Source organism: Anthonomus grandis, chromosome 13 (genome assembly GCF_022605725.1).
Source record: "Anthonomus grandis grandis chromosome 13, icAntGran1.3, whole genome shotgun sequence".
NCBI classification, from domain to species: Eukaryota; Metazoa; Arthropoda; class Insecta; order Coleoptera; family Curculionidae; genus Anthonomus; species Anthonomus grandis.
The window spans coordinates 6,278,010-6,296,983 of record NC_065558.1 but is presented as its reverse complement, the minus strand read 5'-3'; the positions used below and the strand labels follow the sequence as shown (position 1 = coordinate 6,296,983).

Here is an 18,974-nt window from a genome sequence, read left to right as displayed (position 1 = left end):
CTAGAAGCTATATTTAGTACTTTCAAGCAATTTAAAAAAAAAAGCAGGTACTTAAAATAAGTTTCAACATTTTTCAAGGCACTTAATTCATTCTTTTGATTTTTTAAAGTAATTTATGTATTTTTCCAGGTATTTGAAGTAATTTTCTCAAGCAGCTTAAGAAAAAATGATAATTTTTTCAGGCACTTATTTTATTCTTTTTACTCCTTTAAGTCATTTATTTATTTTTCTAACCACTTAAAATAATTTTTTTGGTGTTTTAAATATTCAATGCACTTAATCCATTCTTTTGAGTTATATATTTATTTTACCAGGCACTTAAAAAGCCATTTTTAAAAATTTTCAGGCAGTTTAAGCGGCTGTCTTTTTTTTCAGGCATCTGAAGCCATATTTCTTACTTTCGCGCAGTTTAAAAAAAATTCCAGGTACTTAAAGTAAATTTCAAAATTTTTCAAAGCACTTAATTCATTCTGTTGACTCCTTTAAGTCATTTATTTAATCTTTCAAGAATTTGAAGCTTATTTTTTAAATAATTTTTAGGCAGTTAAAATAATTTGTTTATGGGGTGTTTTAAGGCAGTTGAAACCATTTCTGTCCTCTTTCCAGGCACTTAAAACCTTTTGTTTGCTCTAGTTTTGAGTTGTTTCAACCTGAAATATCAGGCATTTCGAGGGATTTAATTTTTTCCAGTGCAGCCATTTATTCTTAACATGCAGGCAGTTTAAGCATTTTTTTATTTTTTTCAGTTTTTAAGTTATTAATTTATTTTTTCAGGGACTTAAAGCCATTTTTTTTTTTGTAACTTTTAGGCAGTTAAAACAGTTGTTTTCTTTTTGTTTTCAGGCACTTTAACTAATTTTTAAGCAGTATAAAAAATCTTTTTTGCAGGTAATTAAAATGAATTTCAAAATTTTACAAGGTACTTAATTCATTCTTTTGACTCCTTTAAGTCCTTTATTTTTCTAGGCACTTAAAGTGAATTTTTATTTTTTTTTAGGCACTTAAAATAATTTTCTGCGTGTTTTAAAGCAGTTGAACGTATTTATGCCCCTTTTCCAGGTACTAAGTAATTTTAGAAAATTTTCAAGGCACTTAATCCATTCTTTTGAGTTATTTATTTATTGTACCAGGCACTTAAAGCCATTTTTTAAAATTTTCAGGCAGTTTAAGCGGCTGTCTTTTTCCAGACACCAGAAGCTATATTTAGTACTTTCAAGCAATTTAAAATAAAATGCAGGTACTTAAAATAAGTTTCAACATTTTTCAAGGCACTTAATTCATTCTTTTGATTTTTTAAAGAAATTTATGTATTTTTCCAGGTATTTGAAGTAATTTTCTCAAGCAGCTTAAGAAAAAATGATAATTTTTTCAGGTACTTAAAGTAATTTTCAAAAACTTTTAAGACCCTTTAAATCATTTTTTTGACCTTTATCAAGTCATTTGTTTCATTTTTCTTGCAACCATTTTTTCTTAACTTTCTCCAGATACTTAAATCCATTCTTTTGACTTTTTAAAGTCATTAAGGTAATTTTAGTTGCAATTGCTTACCATGCCAAAAGTGAACATATTCACCATACCATACTCACAATGAAATGTCTTATATACAAGGAGTTTCATTATGGAAATACGCTATATAGTATGGTGTATGGTAGGGTCATCTGTAAAACTAAGGTGTCGAATGCATTGGATAACTCCACGAACGTTCATATATATTTTCAACGAGATTTTTCCAAAATAGAAAATTACTTTAGAATACGAGAATATACAAGGTGTTTCATTTCATCGGATATAAAATAAAAGATAAAAGTTCAAGTTTGGCCATGGAGTTCATTCTCAAGGTCATTTGAAGGTTAAGGTAATTTTTTTTTAAAGGAACTGTCTATTTTCTTGGTGACCTTTAAAAAGTCAAATGCTTCAAAAACTGCCAAGTAAACGTTGTGTGAAGGTAAGAGTGTATTTTATTGGTCATTTAAAGTATAAAAACGAGTAAAAAATTAGTCCTGGTCCAAATATACTTAATTTCGGAGTTTTTTCAATAATGCTCAGTTTACCGAAAAAATTGGCTGAAGTTACTCTTATAGAGCAAAGTCACGTCTACAAGTTTGACCTCTTGATGAATTTTTTGATTAAATTAATAGAAAACTAGAAATTGTAAAAATTTTCATTGGTGTATCAAAAATAAGTACTACTTTTTTATTTTGATATTTTTTTTCAAAAGCACTTCATTTTACGAGAAAAAAATGATACAATCATTCTTGTCAAGTAAGTTCTCATCTACAATTTTGCATTTCATGACTTTTTTGCGTACATTGGCAGAAATTAGGACATCTCAAAATTTAACATTGGTTCATCTGGATCATGTATTAGCCTTTTTTAGTCAAGTCAATCTTGTCCTAAATGGTTAACCCATTCACATATGAATTATAAAAATATTGATATGTGCCTGGACTGTCAAAATATTTTAGTAGTTCATTTCAAGTTTCCCCACATTCAATTCAAGAGCACCACCCTCTGATTTTACTTAGGGTAATATAGACAAAATACTAGAATTGGGTGTTTCTTACAATTGCATATAAATACTTGCTTGGCCACAACTTCCGTTTTAATAATTTGAAATCACCTTGAAAATTAACCCTAACTCCGCTCGTTTTTCTTGGTGCAACTGAATTGAGACACTTTGTATAAGAACTATGCGAAAAACGTCCTTTACCATCAGAAACACCCTTCATATACTGTTACGTTTTACTAAAAAAAAAAAAGAAATTAATTAAGACCCAAAAAGATTAAGATCTTAAACGGAACCATGGCAAGGGGCCCCATTCAAACAATCTCCACGATATGCAGGTCATTACTTACGTTTCGATGGTCGTTAAAAATTGTTTGATTTATTTTTTAACACATACGGACCATTGATTGGGAGATTTTAAAACGGATTAAGTCATTCGGGCCCTTATGATGGGTGTTAACTAGCCGGGATATCTTTAGGCGGCATCAATAATGCTCAATGAATCAATATCGTTTTGTTAAGAGGTTATAATAATGCGAGGACGTAGTGTCGTATTGAGGTGAGAAGAACGGTTTTATTGGTACAGGGTATTGAAGAAGGGTTTTTTACAGGGTGGCCCATCGGAAATAGTCCTTTTTTTATACTTTCAACCCCTTGGCGGGGATTGCAACCACCCTCAAAATCTTAAGTAGGAGTGGAGGTCATATATAGTTTTTTTTTTAATGGCCTTGTGTCGAGCACATTTTATAAACCTGTATCTCAAACAAATTAGAAAAACTTATTGGTTCACTTAATTAGCTAAAAATTTATATCTAACTCTCTGTAATATAGATATCTGCTTATATCAATTATTTTAATATCTGTATTAAATGCTCATTTACTTTATTTATTATTATATATCTACTACCTAATAGGAGAGAATAGGACATCTTTTGAAAATTTTAGATAGGGTCACTCGCTTCTCGCCTTGGAGTCCAAGCAAGGATTTTTTTTAAAAATCTAAGACAATACAGGGTGACTCGGATAGGTAGGTAAATAACACTAGGAAAAAGATAGGGAGTGTTTGTAACTAGCATAGGATGTAAACTATGTCTAATTTTATCTATCTTGTCCTAAATTATCATAGTATACTATTATAATTTTACTCTTCATTATTGCAAGTCTAGTTTTTATGTGAATTATATTTTATTTTTACATAGCTTTAAAAATTTCACAAAAATTGCTTCTAGTTTTTTATTTTTGGAGTTTCTACCATAAGGGTTGGGTGGCACATTTGAAGTAAGGATAGTTTTCCAAGTTTAAAAAATGTATGATTCAGATCATCAATTGACTGATTATCACAATCGCTAATTTCTGTGTCTTTCATGTTTATTTTATATAGTTATTAATTGAAATTACCACGTCCTACCAAAAATCTAAAATAGGATATTGACAAGTATCTTGGAAAATTATCGCTAAGGACTAAAGTGTTTCCCTTTTATAATTGAAGTAGGGGAGAGTGTTCCACAATCAGACACAAAATAGATTTTGCTAAGTATTGACCTTGTTTATTGAACCAACCAAAATATGATTATCACTAAAATAAATTAAGGCTAAACATAAGTTTTTATGGTAGAACAAACATCATAAACCAAAAACTAATTTAAAAAAAGTTTGTTTAACAAAGGAAGGACAGTTGTCTGTTAGTGGAACACACATGTTCCACATTCAGACACTGCATGTTCCACAATAAGACAAAAGGTAATAATGTTTTAAACAACTTCTAAAGCTGAAAAAAAAGCTGTGCTGGTTTTGGTAGCACCATCTTAATGTTTTCTAAACATACCAATGAGACGTCTTCTATTTCGGGGTAAATGAAGCTGTTATTATACTTAACGGACTTTCTCAAAAATTTGACCTCGCATTCCTTATCCTTTTTACTGAACACTTCAGCTATATAGTAAATTTTTTTCTTTTTGTCCATAAATTCTATCAAAATAAAATCGGCAACTTCTGGCTCTTTATTAAGCTTATCTAGAAGTGGCGGTGGATCGATTATTCCTACAAAATCAATATCATCATCGGAACTTTCGGTTTCAAGCATCGCCGCGTCTTCATTTTCTTCGTCTGTTGAGTCTTCATCGATTACTTTTCTTTTCACGCCTTATTCTTCTTAACACTTTTTTTCCTTCTCGCTCCATTTGTTTAGCTTCTAGGGCGATCTTTTTTGGAGTGTCCGTGGCGATAATACTTTTAGCTTTTTTTCTCTTCTTTCTATGATTTTTTCGTTCTTCAGCTTTTGGGTATTCTTTAAATTGTTGTGGACTTACGAAAGTTTCTTTGTGATTTTGTGTAGGTGTTGTGTTTAAACTAACTGATACTGAAACTAAGAAGTCTGACATTATATTTTCTTCAATGCATTTTGATGTTGATGGTTAATTTGGATCCATAAGTCGTTGAGCTTCTTCATTGTTTTGATCCACATTCCTATCAGTTACGCTGCTAATTGCAAAGTCGTCATCTGTAAATATGAATTTATCGAAGGGATAAATCCCAGTTTTTCAAAATCCGGATTTGATATTAGCGGGAGTCATCGATTTTTCAAATGCATAAGCAACACAGCCAGCGATATCAAAAATAGAAACAGGTATCCCAGGGTGCTCTAAAAGCCATGTTTGTAAGGCAGTATTGTATAATGATTTAAACGAAAAAAACACCGAGACATCTAATGGTTGCAGCTTGTTGGAAGTATGTCACATGATCATTCCATTTTCCTTGGCTAGATTTATTCCTTCTATCGTTAGATGACTCTCGTGATTGTCAAAAATTAGGAGAGAAGGGTTTTTTATTGTGCTGGACGTATGTTTAATGAAGTGCCTTACAACGCTTGGAAACAATTCACCAGTTATCCATCCAGAATCGGAAACCAATCCCAAAGTACCATGCGGTGCTCTATAAGTCATTCGAGGATTAAACTTTTTTCGTGGAAAAATCATGACTGGTGGTATTGTATTCCCGGATGCTGATATAATACAACAAGTGGTGACCAGTAAACCTCGTTCGGCGCTCGTACAGGAAGAGACCTGCTTGATCCCTTTCTGAGCAACAGTCTTTTTCGGTTTTTGGACGGTTGTGGTGGCAGTTTCATCTAAATTATAAATTCTTGTACCGCTGTAAAAATTTCCATGGTTCTGAAACACTTTTTTCCAAATTTTTGAAAAAAAGTCCAACATTGTGTTTGTTGAATGATGTCGCTCTGGAGAGGCTACATCTTTCTGGCTGGCGAAGACTTAAGTCTGCATGTCTGGACATAAATCCAAGGAACCATTCGCGTCCAGCTTCCTTGTTTGTTTGCCAATTTTCCGGAATTTTACAATTATTAATAGTTGCCATTTCATAAGCCAGTTTTCTGATATTAATGACCGTTTGTCCGTAACACATTTTTGAGCAAGTTAATACGTAATCGGCTAGGGCTTTTTCTTGATTTTCAGAAAAAACTTTTCTACAAGCGTAATTTGGAGTCATTTTATTCTCTTTGGTGAGATTCTGTTTTTGCCTTTTTACATATTCATAAACCGTTTGAAATTCTAAATTGTATCTTTCAGCTGCTTGTCTTAAAGATATCTTCTCTTCGATGACTGATCTAACAGCAGCTCTCATGGATTGTTCATCAAATTATCCTTTATCGCTTTTTCGCTGACGTCCTTGAGCCATTTTTCCTGAAATATAAATTAAATTTTTACAAAAACAATTGTGTGCTTTTTTAACATTCAAAGGCCTTTATTTTAAGCTTATTTTAAAGGTCTTCTTATTCTAGTTACCACTACCAAGTTTGAAATTGCTAACTTGAGTTTTCGCGGTATGACAGCTTGTCGAAGATTTTGAAACAATACTTATTAGTACTTACGCATTATCTAAGAAGGAGGATAAGAGGAGACAAATCGGGTGATCTCGCGGGCCATTCGATAGCACTTCTTCTCCCAATCCATCTACCAGGAAACGTTTCATCCAGAAACTGCCGTACTAGAGAAGCCTCTTCTTGCTGAAATATCGCGTTTTCTTCATGGTAACGTTGGTAGTTTTTTTAGAATTTCAATCAATGCTGGGTTAAGGGCTAAAAAAAATTAAAACAAATTATCACTTGACCGTCCTCTCTTCTTTAAGATTTTGAGGGTGGTTAAAAAAATGTTCTCCCTAAAGTCAAAAATCGACGGGTCCGAGCATTTTTTAAATTTTTCTAAAAAAGGTCCCTAATCCTTGCTGGACTGTTTTCGATGGGCCACCCTGTATAAGAAAAGTACTTTAAGATTTTTTTCTCGTATAGTTTGACCCATATGTCGAATGTAATTTCACGATGAATAACAATAATACACTCATATATATAATAAATACTCATAATATAATATGTAAAATTAAAATTTAATTTTCCTGATGCACTTTGAGTCTCTATACAGGGTGTCCGTAAACCGTGAAACGGAAAAAACCTTTTAGTTAGAGGGGCTACTTTTTAAACTTAGTTTGGTTGATAAAGGGTGTCCCAAAAAGGCGTGATACTTCTTGGCGTAAAAGTAAAATTGTAAAGGCGTGTTTCCTAGTTATTAACAATTTAAAGCAATTTTTACGAAAATCAATGTTTCAATTAAATATTAATATTTACCACCGAGGTTTATCTATGTAGAGTCCTTATTGGCTAAGTTCATTTTATCTTATGAAATTTTAAAATTTATTTATTTTTATACAGGGTGATCAAAATCGTTACTCAAATATTGATATTTTCAATTAAATTTTATGCTATTTTTTAAATGGAACACCCTATATCTAGTAACGCATTTTTTTATCTTTAATTTGTTGCCAACTTCTTCTTAAAGGAAGAGTGACACATATGTTTCATAGGCGTTACGACACTAACGATAGAAAACGATAAATTTATTTAAAAATTATTCATCCTACATGTTTCGGACATATAACATGTTGTAATGGGATTTTTAGTCCCGGGGGTTCGTAGGTCAAAGAAACCACTAATGTCGGGAAATCTCAGTTTATTCACCTCAGTTACGGGTTTCGTTTTAACACCTTTTAATAATAATACAGATAATATAAATTGCTAGCCAAGAAATAGAACAGTTGTAACCTTACCTTTTAATAGTAAAATCACAGACCCGGATTAAAACCTTTTAACGGAATCACAGATTCAAAGGCGTCACACTTTATTAAATGGTGATAAACGAAGTAATAATCATAAGAATACTCCGAGCAGAAATGTAAGGTTTAAAGAATGTCATACATTTTCACAAATAAAGAAAATATTTAAGACGCCCGATATTCTAATAGAACAAACTATAGCAAAGGTAGAGGTCGTTCCGCTACAATGTCCATCATCAGGGATACAAGTTGAGGGTTTTCGTCAATACATATAAAAAACGCTATAGTGCCTCTGGCAAGCTCAAAAGGTTCAATTCTATTCAATTATCGTAGTGTTGTAATCATGTGATTTTAATGTTTGTGTGGATCCAGTTTTAGTACGTTTCTTATGCATCTTAATATGCCATTTTTATTCATTGTTAAGTGTTTTAACCTTTTGACCTTGCCAGAGGCACTATAGCGTTTTTTATATGTATTGACGAAAACCCTCAATTTGTATCCCTGATGATGGACATGTTCAACTACCTATATGTCCGAAACATGTAGGTAGAATAATTTTTAAATAAATTTAGTAGAGGATGACCGAAGCAATTTTAGTTACCCATTGATATATTAACTCCACTGCAAGCATGGACTACTTCTTCAACTTTAAAATAATAGTAGTTAGAGACAAATAATATTAACCCCTGCTATCTAATTTAAAAATAAGAAATTTTGTCTTACAAGTAAAAAGTTGACCATAATTCATTTATTCTTTGTTGTGTGACGTCAATTATAATGTTTACTTATCAGTCATGTTAAGTAGATTTGTGTCAAAATGAATAACTCTCAGTGAACGCCTTGGAAAGTGTTTTTGGCTTCAAGAGTTTATTAGGAAAAATTTCCTAATAACCGACATCTTGTACAAAAGCAAACTAGAACGAAAACAGTTTTAAATGAAGAAAACCAATTGGTAATCACCATGTCGGTTGTTACAACACTGGAATTTAGTTTGTAGAGAACGAATAGGTAAGAACTTAGAAATATCGAAATCGTACGTGGGAAAATATCCCAACAAAAACAAATATGATCCCTATCATGCACAGCTACATCAAGGCACAAAATAAAGCAGCAGGTTTTTTTGAAATGTGTGCCCTTCACTAATGAATGTACGTGTCACATAAATGATTTTGTGAATCTCCATCGAGTTAATAATTTTCAACAATGATGGAGCATCAATGTTTGGGGGTGCAATATTACATGATTTTGTTATTGTTCCATCCTTTTTGAGATAGAACTTATTTATAATGTTTTTAATTAATGTTGTTAATGCTTTTGATGAATCCTTGATGTAACTGAAATTAATGGGGGTGATATTAATTTTTCTTGTGGCATTTTCTAACGGACCTATTTGTAAGTCATTTTTTGTCTTACTGGAATTTTCGGATTTTCTCCAACCGACTTGGTGAATGCAAATTAGATTTCTTCATTTAAAACTGTTTCTGTTCTAGTTTGTTTTTTGTACTCTACGCTTACAGTATACTTTAATAATTCTCAAGTAAAATTAAACGTTGTAATGTCTAGGAAAAAAATATGTCATTTTTCCATTTAGAACAAATTTTGATAAAACAGTTAAAGGTAATTTTATTGGTATCAAATTAAAGATAAAAGAATCGATTTTGATCACCCCGTATAAAAATTAATAAATTCAGGAATTTCATAAGATAAAATGAACTTAGCCAAGGACTCTAGATAGATAGAGAGGATAGATTTTTCAAAAAGATAAAAAACGTCGGTGGGAAATATTAAAATTTTAGTAAAACATTGATTTTTGTGATTTTTTTTTTAAATTGTTAATAATTAGACAACGTCGCATTTTAGGGCAAAACAATTTTAGAATTAAAGAGAGAGTCAAATTAGACTCCCATTTCAGAAAAAAAATATAGGTAGTTCCATTTAAAAAAAAGTTCAAAGTATGTATCACGCTTTTTTGGGACACCCTGTATCAACCAAACTAATTTTAAAAAGTAGCCCCTCTAACTCAATTAACATTCCCACTATTAAAGGTTTTTTCCGTTTCACGGTTTAGCCGCAATCGAGCACCGCGATATTAAATGGTACATGCAACAAGCATCATTTCATTACGATTCTCCCTGAAACGAGTTTTAATGCCTGTAAATGAAAATTTATGAAACTCAATTGTTTCAAATCGAAATAGGATGACTTCAACATTTTTTATTAAAAAAAAAAAATTGCTACCGTTAAACCCTCGCGGTAAGGGGTCGACGATCAACCCCTTCGCGGGATATTCGGGACGTTATTCCGATTTGACACCGATTAGATCCCCAAGAATAATAAAGTGATAATATTTCACCCCTTGGGTCTTTTCTTAAAGGTGGTCTGCGCCCTATTCACTCGCACACATGCGGTTTTTTATTGTGCCCTTGTCCGATTTCGATTGTTTAACGTGTCGTGTATAACAACGTCGTCGATGAATGCTGATCTTTACCAGATACGGTATACACCAAAAGACTTTGTTTTTTTTTTGTTTTTGGTTTTGTTTAAGAGTTGTACTGTACAAGGCCTTTTTTTCTTTTTTTTTAAGGGATGATAAGGGCGATGGCAGATTATTAACTTATGAGGTTTAAAATAATATCGCTTAATTGACAAAATTACTTTAAAAATCAATAAAAATTCTTAATTGGGTTTGAAATGTAAAAAAATACGTCAAATGTCATTCTCGAATAAAAGGAAAGCCTTTTTTAAGCCTAAAAGACAGGAAATGCTATTTTCAATGCCTGGAATAAAATCAGAATAATACAATTACAAGTAAAATTAATAATCAAAATATAATTTTATTTATTGGATAACATTGAGTTCCTCCACTTAATTTATTAAGAATTCTTCGTAGAACTAGTAGCGTAAGCAAATAAGAAGTGTCATTCTGGTTGAATACGGGGTGTTGCTAGAGGATTTACTGGTGCAAAATTATCAGGATCTCCTAATAAGTATGGAGTTTGCAGGGATAAATAGTTACGGCAAATAATGTAATTAATAACGCAACTTTAAAGCATGTTGAATTGGTGAAGGCTCTTGGTGACTATTTGAACCCTAAGCTTCATTTTTCTCACCACTTTGATCATATTATAATTATCTAAGGCGAGCAGAATTCTTGAATGTTCAGCTTTGTAAAACGGTCAAGTAGAGATATCAGTAGTATTTAAATCTTTATATATATCTCTCGTCAAATCTAATCTGACATTTGCTAATGTAAAGATCAATAGGATTGAAAATGTGCAGCATAAGTTTTTCAGGTACATTTCTTTCTACTGACCTCATAGAAGGGAACACTTTGTTTGTTTTTTAATATTTTGTTTTTCAGTCTAATTATATCCGAAAAACATCATTTTATTCCCATCCTCTTGTATTTTTCACATTAGGATAAATATATATGAATGATTTATGAAAAATAGGTGCAATATTTTCTATGTCATCGTTTCATTTGCTAAATAGAGTCTCGAACTTCTGGAATAAGTGTTTTTCGCTCGTAATGTGTCTAATTATACCCAAAAAATATAATTTTATTCCCATCCTCTTCTAATTTTCAGACAGAAAGGGATATATCAATGAAACTTCGATTTTTCCACCTATTGTCTATATTATCGTTTCATTTTCTAAATAGTGTTTGGATCGGCTGCAAATAGTGTTTTTCTCTCGTAATGTGTCTAATTATACCAGTAAAATGTCATTTTATTACCATCCTCTTCTAATTTTTACATTGGGATAAAGATATATAAATGAAAATTCGATTTTTCCACCTGTTTTCTATATCATCGTTTCATTTTCTAAATAGTGTTTGGATCGGCTGCAAATAGTGTTTTTCTCTCGTAGTTTGTCTAATAATACCCGAAAAATATCATTTTATTACCATCCTCTTCTAATTTTTACATTGGGATAAAGATATATAAATGAGAATTTGATTTTTCCACCTTTTCTATATCATCGTTTCATGTTCTAAATAGTGTTTGGATCGGCTGCAAATAGTGTTTTTCTCTCGTAGTTTGTCTAATTATACCCGAAAAATATCATTTTATTACGATCCTCTTCTAATTTTTACATTGGGATAAAGATATATAAATGAGAATTTGATTTTTCCATCTTTTCTATATCATCGCTTCATTTTCTAAATAGTGTTTGGACCGGCTGCAAATAGTGTTTTTTCTCGTAATGTGTCTATTTATACGCAAAAAACATCATTTTATTGCCATCCTCTACTAATTTTTTGATTAAGATAAAGATATATAAATGAGAATTCGATTTTTCCACCTGTTTTCTATATCATCGTTTCATTTTCTAAATAGTGTTTGGATCGGCTGCAAATAGTGTTTTTCTCTCGTAGTTTGTCTAATAATACCCGAAAAATATCATTTTATTACCATCCTCTTCTAATTTTTACATTGGGATAAAGATATATAAATGAGAATTTGATTTTTCCACCTTTTCTATATCATCGTTTCATGTTCTAAATAGTGTTTGGATCGGCTGCAAATAGTGTTTTTCTCTCGTAGTTTGTCTAATTATACCCGAAAAATATCATTTTATTACGATCCTCTTCTAATTTTTACATTGGGATAAAGATATATAAATGAGAATTTGATTTTTCCATCTTTTCTATATCATCGCTTCATTTTCTAAATAGTGTTTGGACCGGCTGCAAATAGTGTTTTTTCTCGTAATGTGTCTATTTATACGCAAAAAACATCATTTTATTGCCATCCTCTACTAATTTTTTGATTAAGATAAAGATATATAAATGAGAATTCGATTTTTCCACCTGTTTTCTATATCATCGTTTCATTTTCTAAATAGTGTTTGGACCGGCTGCAAATAGTGTTTTTTCTCGTAATGTGTCTATTTATACGCAAAAAACATCATTTTATTGCCATCCTCTACTAATTTTTTGATTAAGATAAAGATATATAAATGAGAATTCGATTTTTCCACCTGTTTTCTATATCATCGTTTCATTTTCTAAATAGTGTTTGGATCGGCTGCAAATAGTGTTTTTCTCTCGTAGTTTGTCTAATAATACCCGAAAAATATCATTTTATTACCATCCTCTTCTAATTTTTACATTGGGATAAAGATATATAAATGAAAATTCGATTTTTCCACCTGTTTTCTATATCATCGTTTCATTTTCTAAATAGTGTTTGGATCGGCTGCAAATAGTGTTTTTCTCTCGTAGTTTGTCTAATAATACCCGAAAAATATCATTTTATTACCATCCTCTTCTAATTTTTACATTGGGATAAAGATATATAAATGAGAATTTGATTTTTCCACCTTTTCTATATCATCGTTTCATGTTCTAAATAGTGTTTGGATCGGCTGCAAATAGTGTTTTTCTCTCGTAGTTTGTCTAATAATACCCGAAAAATATCATTTTATTACCATCCTCTTCTAATTTTTACATTGGGATAAAGATATATAAATGAGAATTTGATTTTTCCATCTTTTCTATATCATCGCTTCATTTTCTAAATAGTGTTTGGACCGGCTGCAAATAGTGTTTTTTCTCGTAATGTGTCTATTTATACGCAAAAAACATCATTTTATTGCCATCCTCTACTAATTTTTTGATTAAGATAAAGATATATAAATGAGAATTCGATTTTTCCACCTGTTTTCTATATCATCGTTTCATTTTCTAAATAGTGTTTGGACCGGCTGCAAATAGTGTTTTTCTGTCGTAGTTTGTCTAATTATACCCGAAAAATATCATTTTATTACCATCCTCTTCTAATTTTTACATTGGGATAAAGATATATAAATGAGAATTCGATTTTTCCACCTGTTTTCTATATCATCGTTTCATTTTCTAAATAGTGTTTGTATCGGCTGCAAATAGTGTTTTTCGCTCGTGGAATGGAATAACGAGATATTCTGACTGCCTTGCTCTCTTCTCAATCCATGTTGCCCCTTACTCAACCCTAAGTAATTTATTTCTCAGCAACATATTGCTCTGCAATTAGATTATTCTTAAGTTAATTTTTAAGAGACAAATGTATATTAAAAAAAAATACACGAACTCAAACCCTTCACATAATTTAAAGTAAAGTTTTTCAATGTTTCACTTTTATCTAAACTTTTTTGTTTCTTCCAGTGTTCAAATGTCCAGTGCAACATTAAGTCGATGAATTAACTGCTGAAAAAAAATCCAACTTCTCTTGGACATACAACTGGATGGTCTGTAAGTACTACAATTTACCATATTATACATACGTAACGAAACCGGACTTCTAAAATAAATCCCGGTATATCTTCATCTACAAACCAGTAGTTGTGCTCGCCGTTTAATGGCACCAAACCTATTGAATATAAACCTTTGGCGGCATCTACGATATACTAGACGCGATAACGTTGAATTTATGTAAATCGTAATCTTGGCAAATTCTTTCTGGGATATTAAACTGAAAATTATTTTATTAAAGGAAGGCGGGATCGGAATTCCGAGGTGTAGGCTCCATACGCGGGATCTGATAACTTTATTTAATTTTTATTTTGGTCGTCTCAGTATTGATTTATAGCATTAAAATGCAAACCGGGAGTTTTTATTAGATTAAAATGGCACACGCTAGACATATAAAATGTCAAGGTTCAGCTGCCTTTCATGTTCGGGTTAAAAGTAACATCTGCCTTTACCTGAGTAAGTTTATGGATCGGCTCTATGCTTTATCTACGATTATTTTATAATTCCCTACTCGCAATCGCCACTTTGCATTTGAGGCACGTGTACGCCACGTACCATGACCGCGTTTATTTACGACGTCTTAGTACGTGGGACACATTATTTTGATAAATTAGTAAGCATAATTTCAATGTACAATGTATTTATCAAATAATTAACAAACCATAAAAAAGACGCTAAAGTTTACATAAAATTTATACTGTCAATAAGTTTTAGGGTTAAGAACAACATTTTTCTTTGGTAAATTTTCAGTCCAATAATAATAAAATAATAATAATAATAATAATAATATCAAAAGTAGAAAACCACTACAAAGCATACACAGACTCCAATTACCGGAACATATAATCACAAACATATAGAATTCTTTTCAGAAAACACATAAAATTTTTTTCAAAATTTTTCGTAAAACCCTTAAATAGGTGTCTAATCAATTTTATTAAAGAACCTGTGTACAGATTTTTAAACGTATCTGTCAAGTGGTTTTTGAGTTATAGATGTTTTGTGCATTTTTGGAAAAAAAAATAATTTTTTCAAAAACAAAATTTGTTTTTCGAAATGTTGCAATTGTTTTTTAAAAAACCCTGAAATAGGTGTCTAATCAATTTTATTAAAGAACCTGTGTACAAATTTTCAAACGTATCTGTCAAGTGGTTTTTGAGTTATAGATGTTTTGTGCATTTTCGGAAAAAAAAATATTTTTTCAAATGCAAAATTTGTTTTTCGAAATTTTGCAATTGTTTTTTAAAAAACCCTGAAATAGGTGTCTAATCAATTTTATTAAAGAACCTGTGTAGAAATTTTCAAACGTATCTGTCAAGTGGTTTTTGAGTTATAGGTGTTTTGTATATTTTCGGAAAAAAAAAATCATTTTTTCAAAAACAAAATTTGTTTTTCGAAATTTTGCAATTGTTTTTTAAAAAACCCTGAAATAGGTGTCTAATCAATTTTATTAAAGAACATGTGTACAAATTTTCAAACGTATCTGTCAAGTGGTTTTTGAGTTATAAATGTTTTGTGCAATTTTGAAAAAAAAAATAATTTTTTTAAAAACAAAATTTGTTTTTCGAAATTTTGCAATTGTTTTTTAAGAGACCCTGAAATAGGTGTCTAATCAATTTTATTAAAGAACCTGTGTACAAATTTTTAAACGTATCTGTCAAGTGGTTTTTGAGTTATAGGTGTTTTGTGCATTTTCGGAAAATAATTTTTTTTTCGAAACTTTACAATTGTTTTAAAAAACCCTGAAATAGCTGTCTAATCAATTTTATTAAAGAACCTGTACAAATTTTCAAACGTATCTGTCAAATGGTTTTTGAGTTATAGGTGTTTTGTGCATTTTCGGAAAAAAAAAATATTTTTTCAAAAACAAAATTTGTTTTTCGAAATTTTGCAATTGTTTTTTAAAAACCCCTGAAATAGGTGTCTAATCAATTTTATTAAAGAACCTGTGTACAAATAAATTTTTAAACGTAACTGTCAAGTGGCTTTTGAGTTATAGGTGTTTTGTGCATTTTCAGAAAAAAATAATTTTTTCAAACACAAAATTTGTTTTTCGAAATTTTGCAATTGTTTTTTAAAAAACCCTGAAATAGGTGTCTAATCAATTTTATTAAAGAACCTGTGTACAAATTTTCAAACGTATCTGTCAAGTGGTTTTTGAGTTATAGGTGTTTTGTACAATTTCGAAAAAAAAATTATTTTTAAAAAAAAAATTTGTTTTTCGAAATTTTGCAATTGTTTTTTAAAAAACCCTGAAATAGGTGTCTAATCAATTTTATTAAAGAAACTGTGTACAAATTTTCAAACGCATCTGTCAAGTGGTTTTTGAGTTATAGGTGTTTTGTGTATTTTCGGAAAAAAAAATAATTTTTTCAAAAACAAAATTTGTTTTTCGAAATTTTGCAATTGTTTTTTAAAAAACCCTGAAATAGGTGTCTAATCAATTTTATTAAAGAACCTGTGTACAAATTTTCAAACGCATCTGTCAAGTGGTTTTTGAGTTATAGGTGTTTTGTGCATTTTCGAAAAAAAAAATAATTTTTTCAAAAACAAAATTTGTTTTTCGAAATTTTGCAATTGTTTTTTAAAAAACCCTGAAATAGGTGTCTAATCAATTTTATTAAAGAACCTGTGTACAAATTTTCAAACGCATCTGTCAAGTGGTTTTTGAGTTATAGGTGTTTTGTGCATTTTCGAAAAAAAAAATAATTTTTTCAAAAACAAAATTTGTTTTTCGAAATTTTGCAATTATTTTTTAAAAAACCCTGAAATAGGTGTCTAATCAATTTTATTAAAGAACCTGTGTACAAATTTTTAAACGTATCTGTCAAGTGGTTTTTGAGTTATAGGTGTTTTGTGCATTTTTGGAAAAAAAATTATTTTTTCAAAAACAAAATTTGTTTTTCGAAATTTTGCAATTGTTTTTTAAAAAACCCTGAAATAGGTGTCTAATCAATTTTATTAAAGAACCTGTGTACAAATTTTCAAACGTATCTGTCAAGTGGTTTTTGAGTTATAGGTGTTTTGTGCATTTTCGGAAAAAAAAATAATTTTTTCAAAAACAAAATTTGTTTTTCGAAATTTTGCAATTGTTTTTTAAAAAACCCTGAAATAGGTGTCTAATCAATTTTATTAAAAAACCTGTGTACAAATTTTTAAACGTATCTGTCTGCTGGTTTTTGAGTTAAAGGTGTTTTGTGCATTTTCGAAAAAAAAAATTATTTGTTCAAAAAAAATTTTGTTTTTCGAAATTTTGCAATTGTTTTGTAAAATCCTGAAATAGGTGTCCAATGATTTTTTTGACGAACCTGTGTACAAAATTTCAAACGTCAAAAATTGTCAAATGTTGGAGTTGTAGTGTAGGTATTGTCCTGTGTTCGTTGATCTGGCATCCATGTGGTTCTTTACAAAAACATCTAAGAAGGGCAGCGCTGACTCATTTTTCAACTTCTATGATGCTTGGCTTAATGCTCGAGAAACTTTGCTACCTCTATATAGCTTTTGTCCCAAATAATAAATGTGTCATCGACATATCGAAATCAACACCTTGGAATTGCTGTCCTTATAATAGAACCATTTGAACCACTTCCACACCTTGAAATCCTGTATCCTACCTTTGAATTGAAAGTAGAAGTTACGAAGACAAACCTACTAAACAATCATCACTTTCTCCAGTGGAAGTTCACTGCGTCCTATCTGAGTCTTTGGTACATTTCTATAAAGACTCTCAATATCAAAGCTAAGTTTTGTACAAGGCAGCCTGGATAATGCTCAACGTGAATTTGGGAAGTTGCTGAACTTTAATCATTTCGTCCTCTCCTTTATGTTTAACCAGCTAATATCTGCAATTTTGTGAGAAATCAGCCATCATCATTTTTATATTCTTCGTTTATCGTAAGACAATTACTATAGACAACATCCACATGATTAAACATTTATAGTACTAGCAGATCACACAACATGATTTTTGTTTTCTGATAAGGGCCTATAGCAAGTTGATTCTACTAAATGCATTTTTTATGCATTTAGAGACATGAGTTATTATTTATCATTTATTATCTAGCTCTTGTTTTTTCCCAAACAGCATTACGCGACATTCATGATCTATAAGGATAGTTTATTTAAATTCTTGATAGTATTAGAATCTTCGGTAGAATTTGTGTATGATCCGCATAAAGCTGAAACGAACCTTTTTGTATGGGTAAAACATCACTTTTTTCTTGGTCAAAGTGTTATAAAGTATCGTCTGAAAAATCGTTTGAAGTCGTTAAAGGGGGTGCCATCAATTGATTAATCCTAATTACTTAATCTGACTTAATAATACATGTAAGTAATTTAAAAAAACATTGACGTTTTGGGTGTCTTTCAAAATTTAAACACAAATGATTTATTTTAGTCCAGGAATTTATTTTGTCGGGTTCTTTTATGTTCAGGGTTTTACAATGTTATTTAATTTTATTCTCGGGCATTAGACGTTATCTTTTAGAGGCATCTTTACTGATTTCGAAAGTAGTGTAACTGAATAAATTAAATCGCAAATCATAGCACCAAAACATCTCTTCTTCATGCATGTACTAGAGATTTAACAGTCTCTTCCCTTAGTTTCTAATTCTATACTAGATAATAACTTTAATTACTAATTCTATATTAGAAGTTCCCATGGAGAAAACTGAAGCAAACCGGTTAACAACCAAATATTTCCATGACGATCGCGTCCATCTGTTCCTTAACCTACCGCATCAATGAAATTCTTAATATGGTCAAAGTCAAGGTCGCTACATACCAAATTCGGTAATAACCCAATCGCCAGCTGGCCATAAGATAAAGATCAACCCACATTTTTTCACCACCAGTTTCGTGATCGTAACAGCATTAAAAAATTCATTTTAAGCAAGAACTCACTCTCACTCTTTCTCTCTCGCGACCTTTTTTGGCTGCTGACTTTATGGCTTCGCTTACTGGCAATGTTTCGTCTTTATGACCATCTTTAGTGCACCATATATTACCAGCAATCAGTGCATCGATTCCTTGTTGGTTCAACAGGCGCCGGCGTAGGCTAAGTGAGTTTTATGTTGCGCAATAAACGCGATGATTGAAAATTATTATCGTTCAGTT

General features: G+C 30.8%; 1 protein-coding gene across 4 annotated transcripts in view; it reads left to right on the top strand.

The window, feature by feature from the left end:
* The window catches only part of LOC126743895 (uncharacterized), a 134,777-nt gene that overhangs the window by 29,312 nt on the left and 86,491 nt on the right, over positions 1-18,974 (top strand). For all 4 annotated transcript variants that reach the window (XR_007663017.1, XM_050451153.1, XM_050451155.1 and 1 more), the window contains one exon: positions 13,773-13,859. The gene's annotated coding sequence lies outside the window, so the exon portion shown is untranslated. The remainder of the gene's footprint in view (positions 1-13,772; positions 13,860-18,974) is intronic.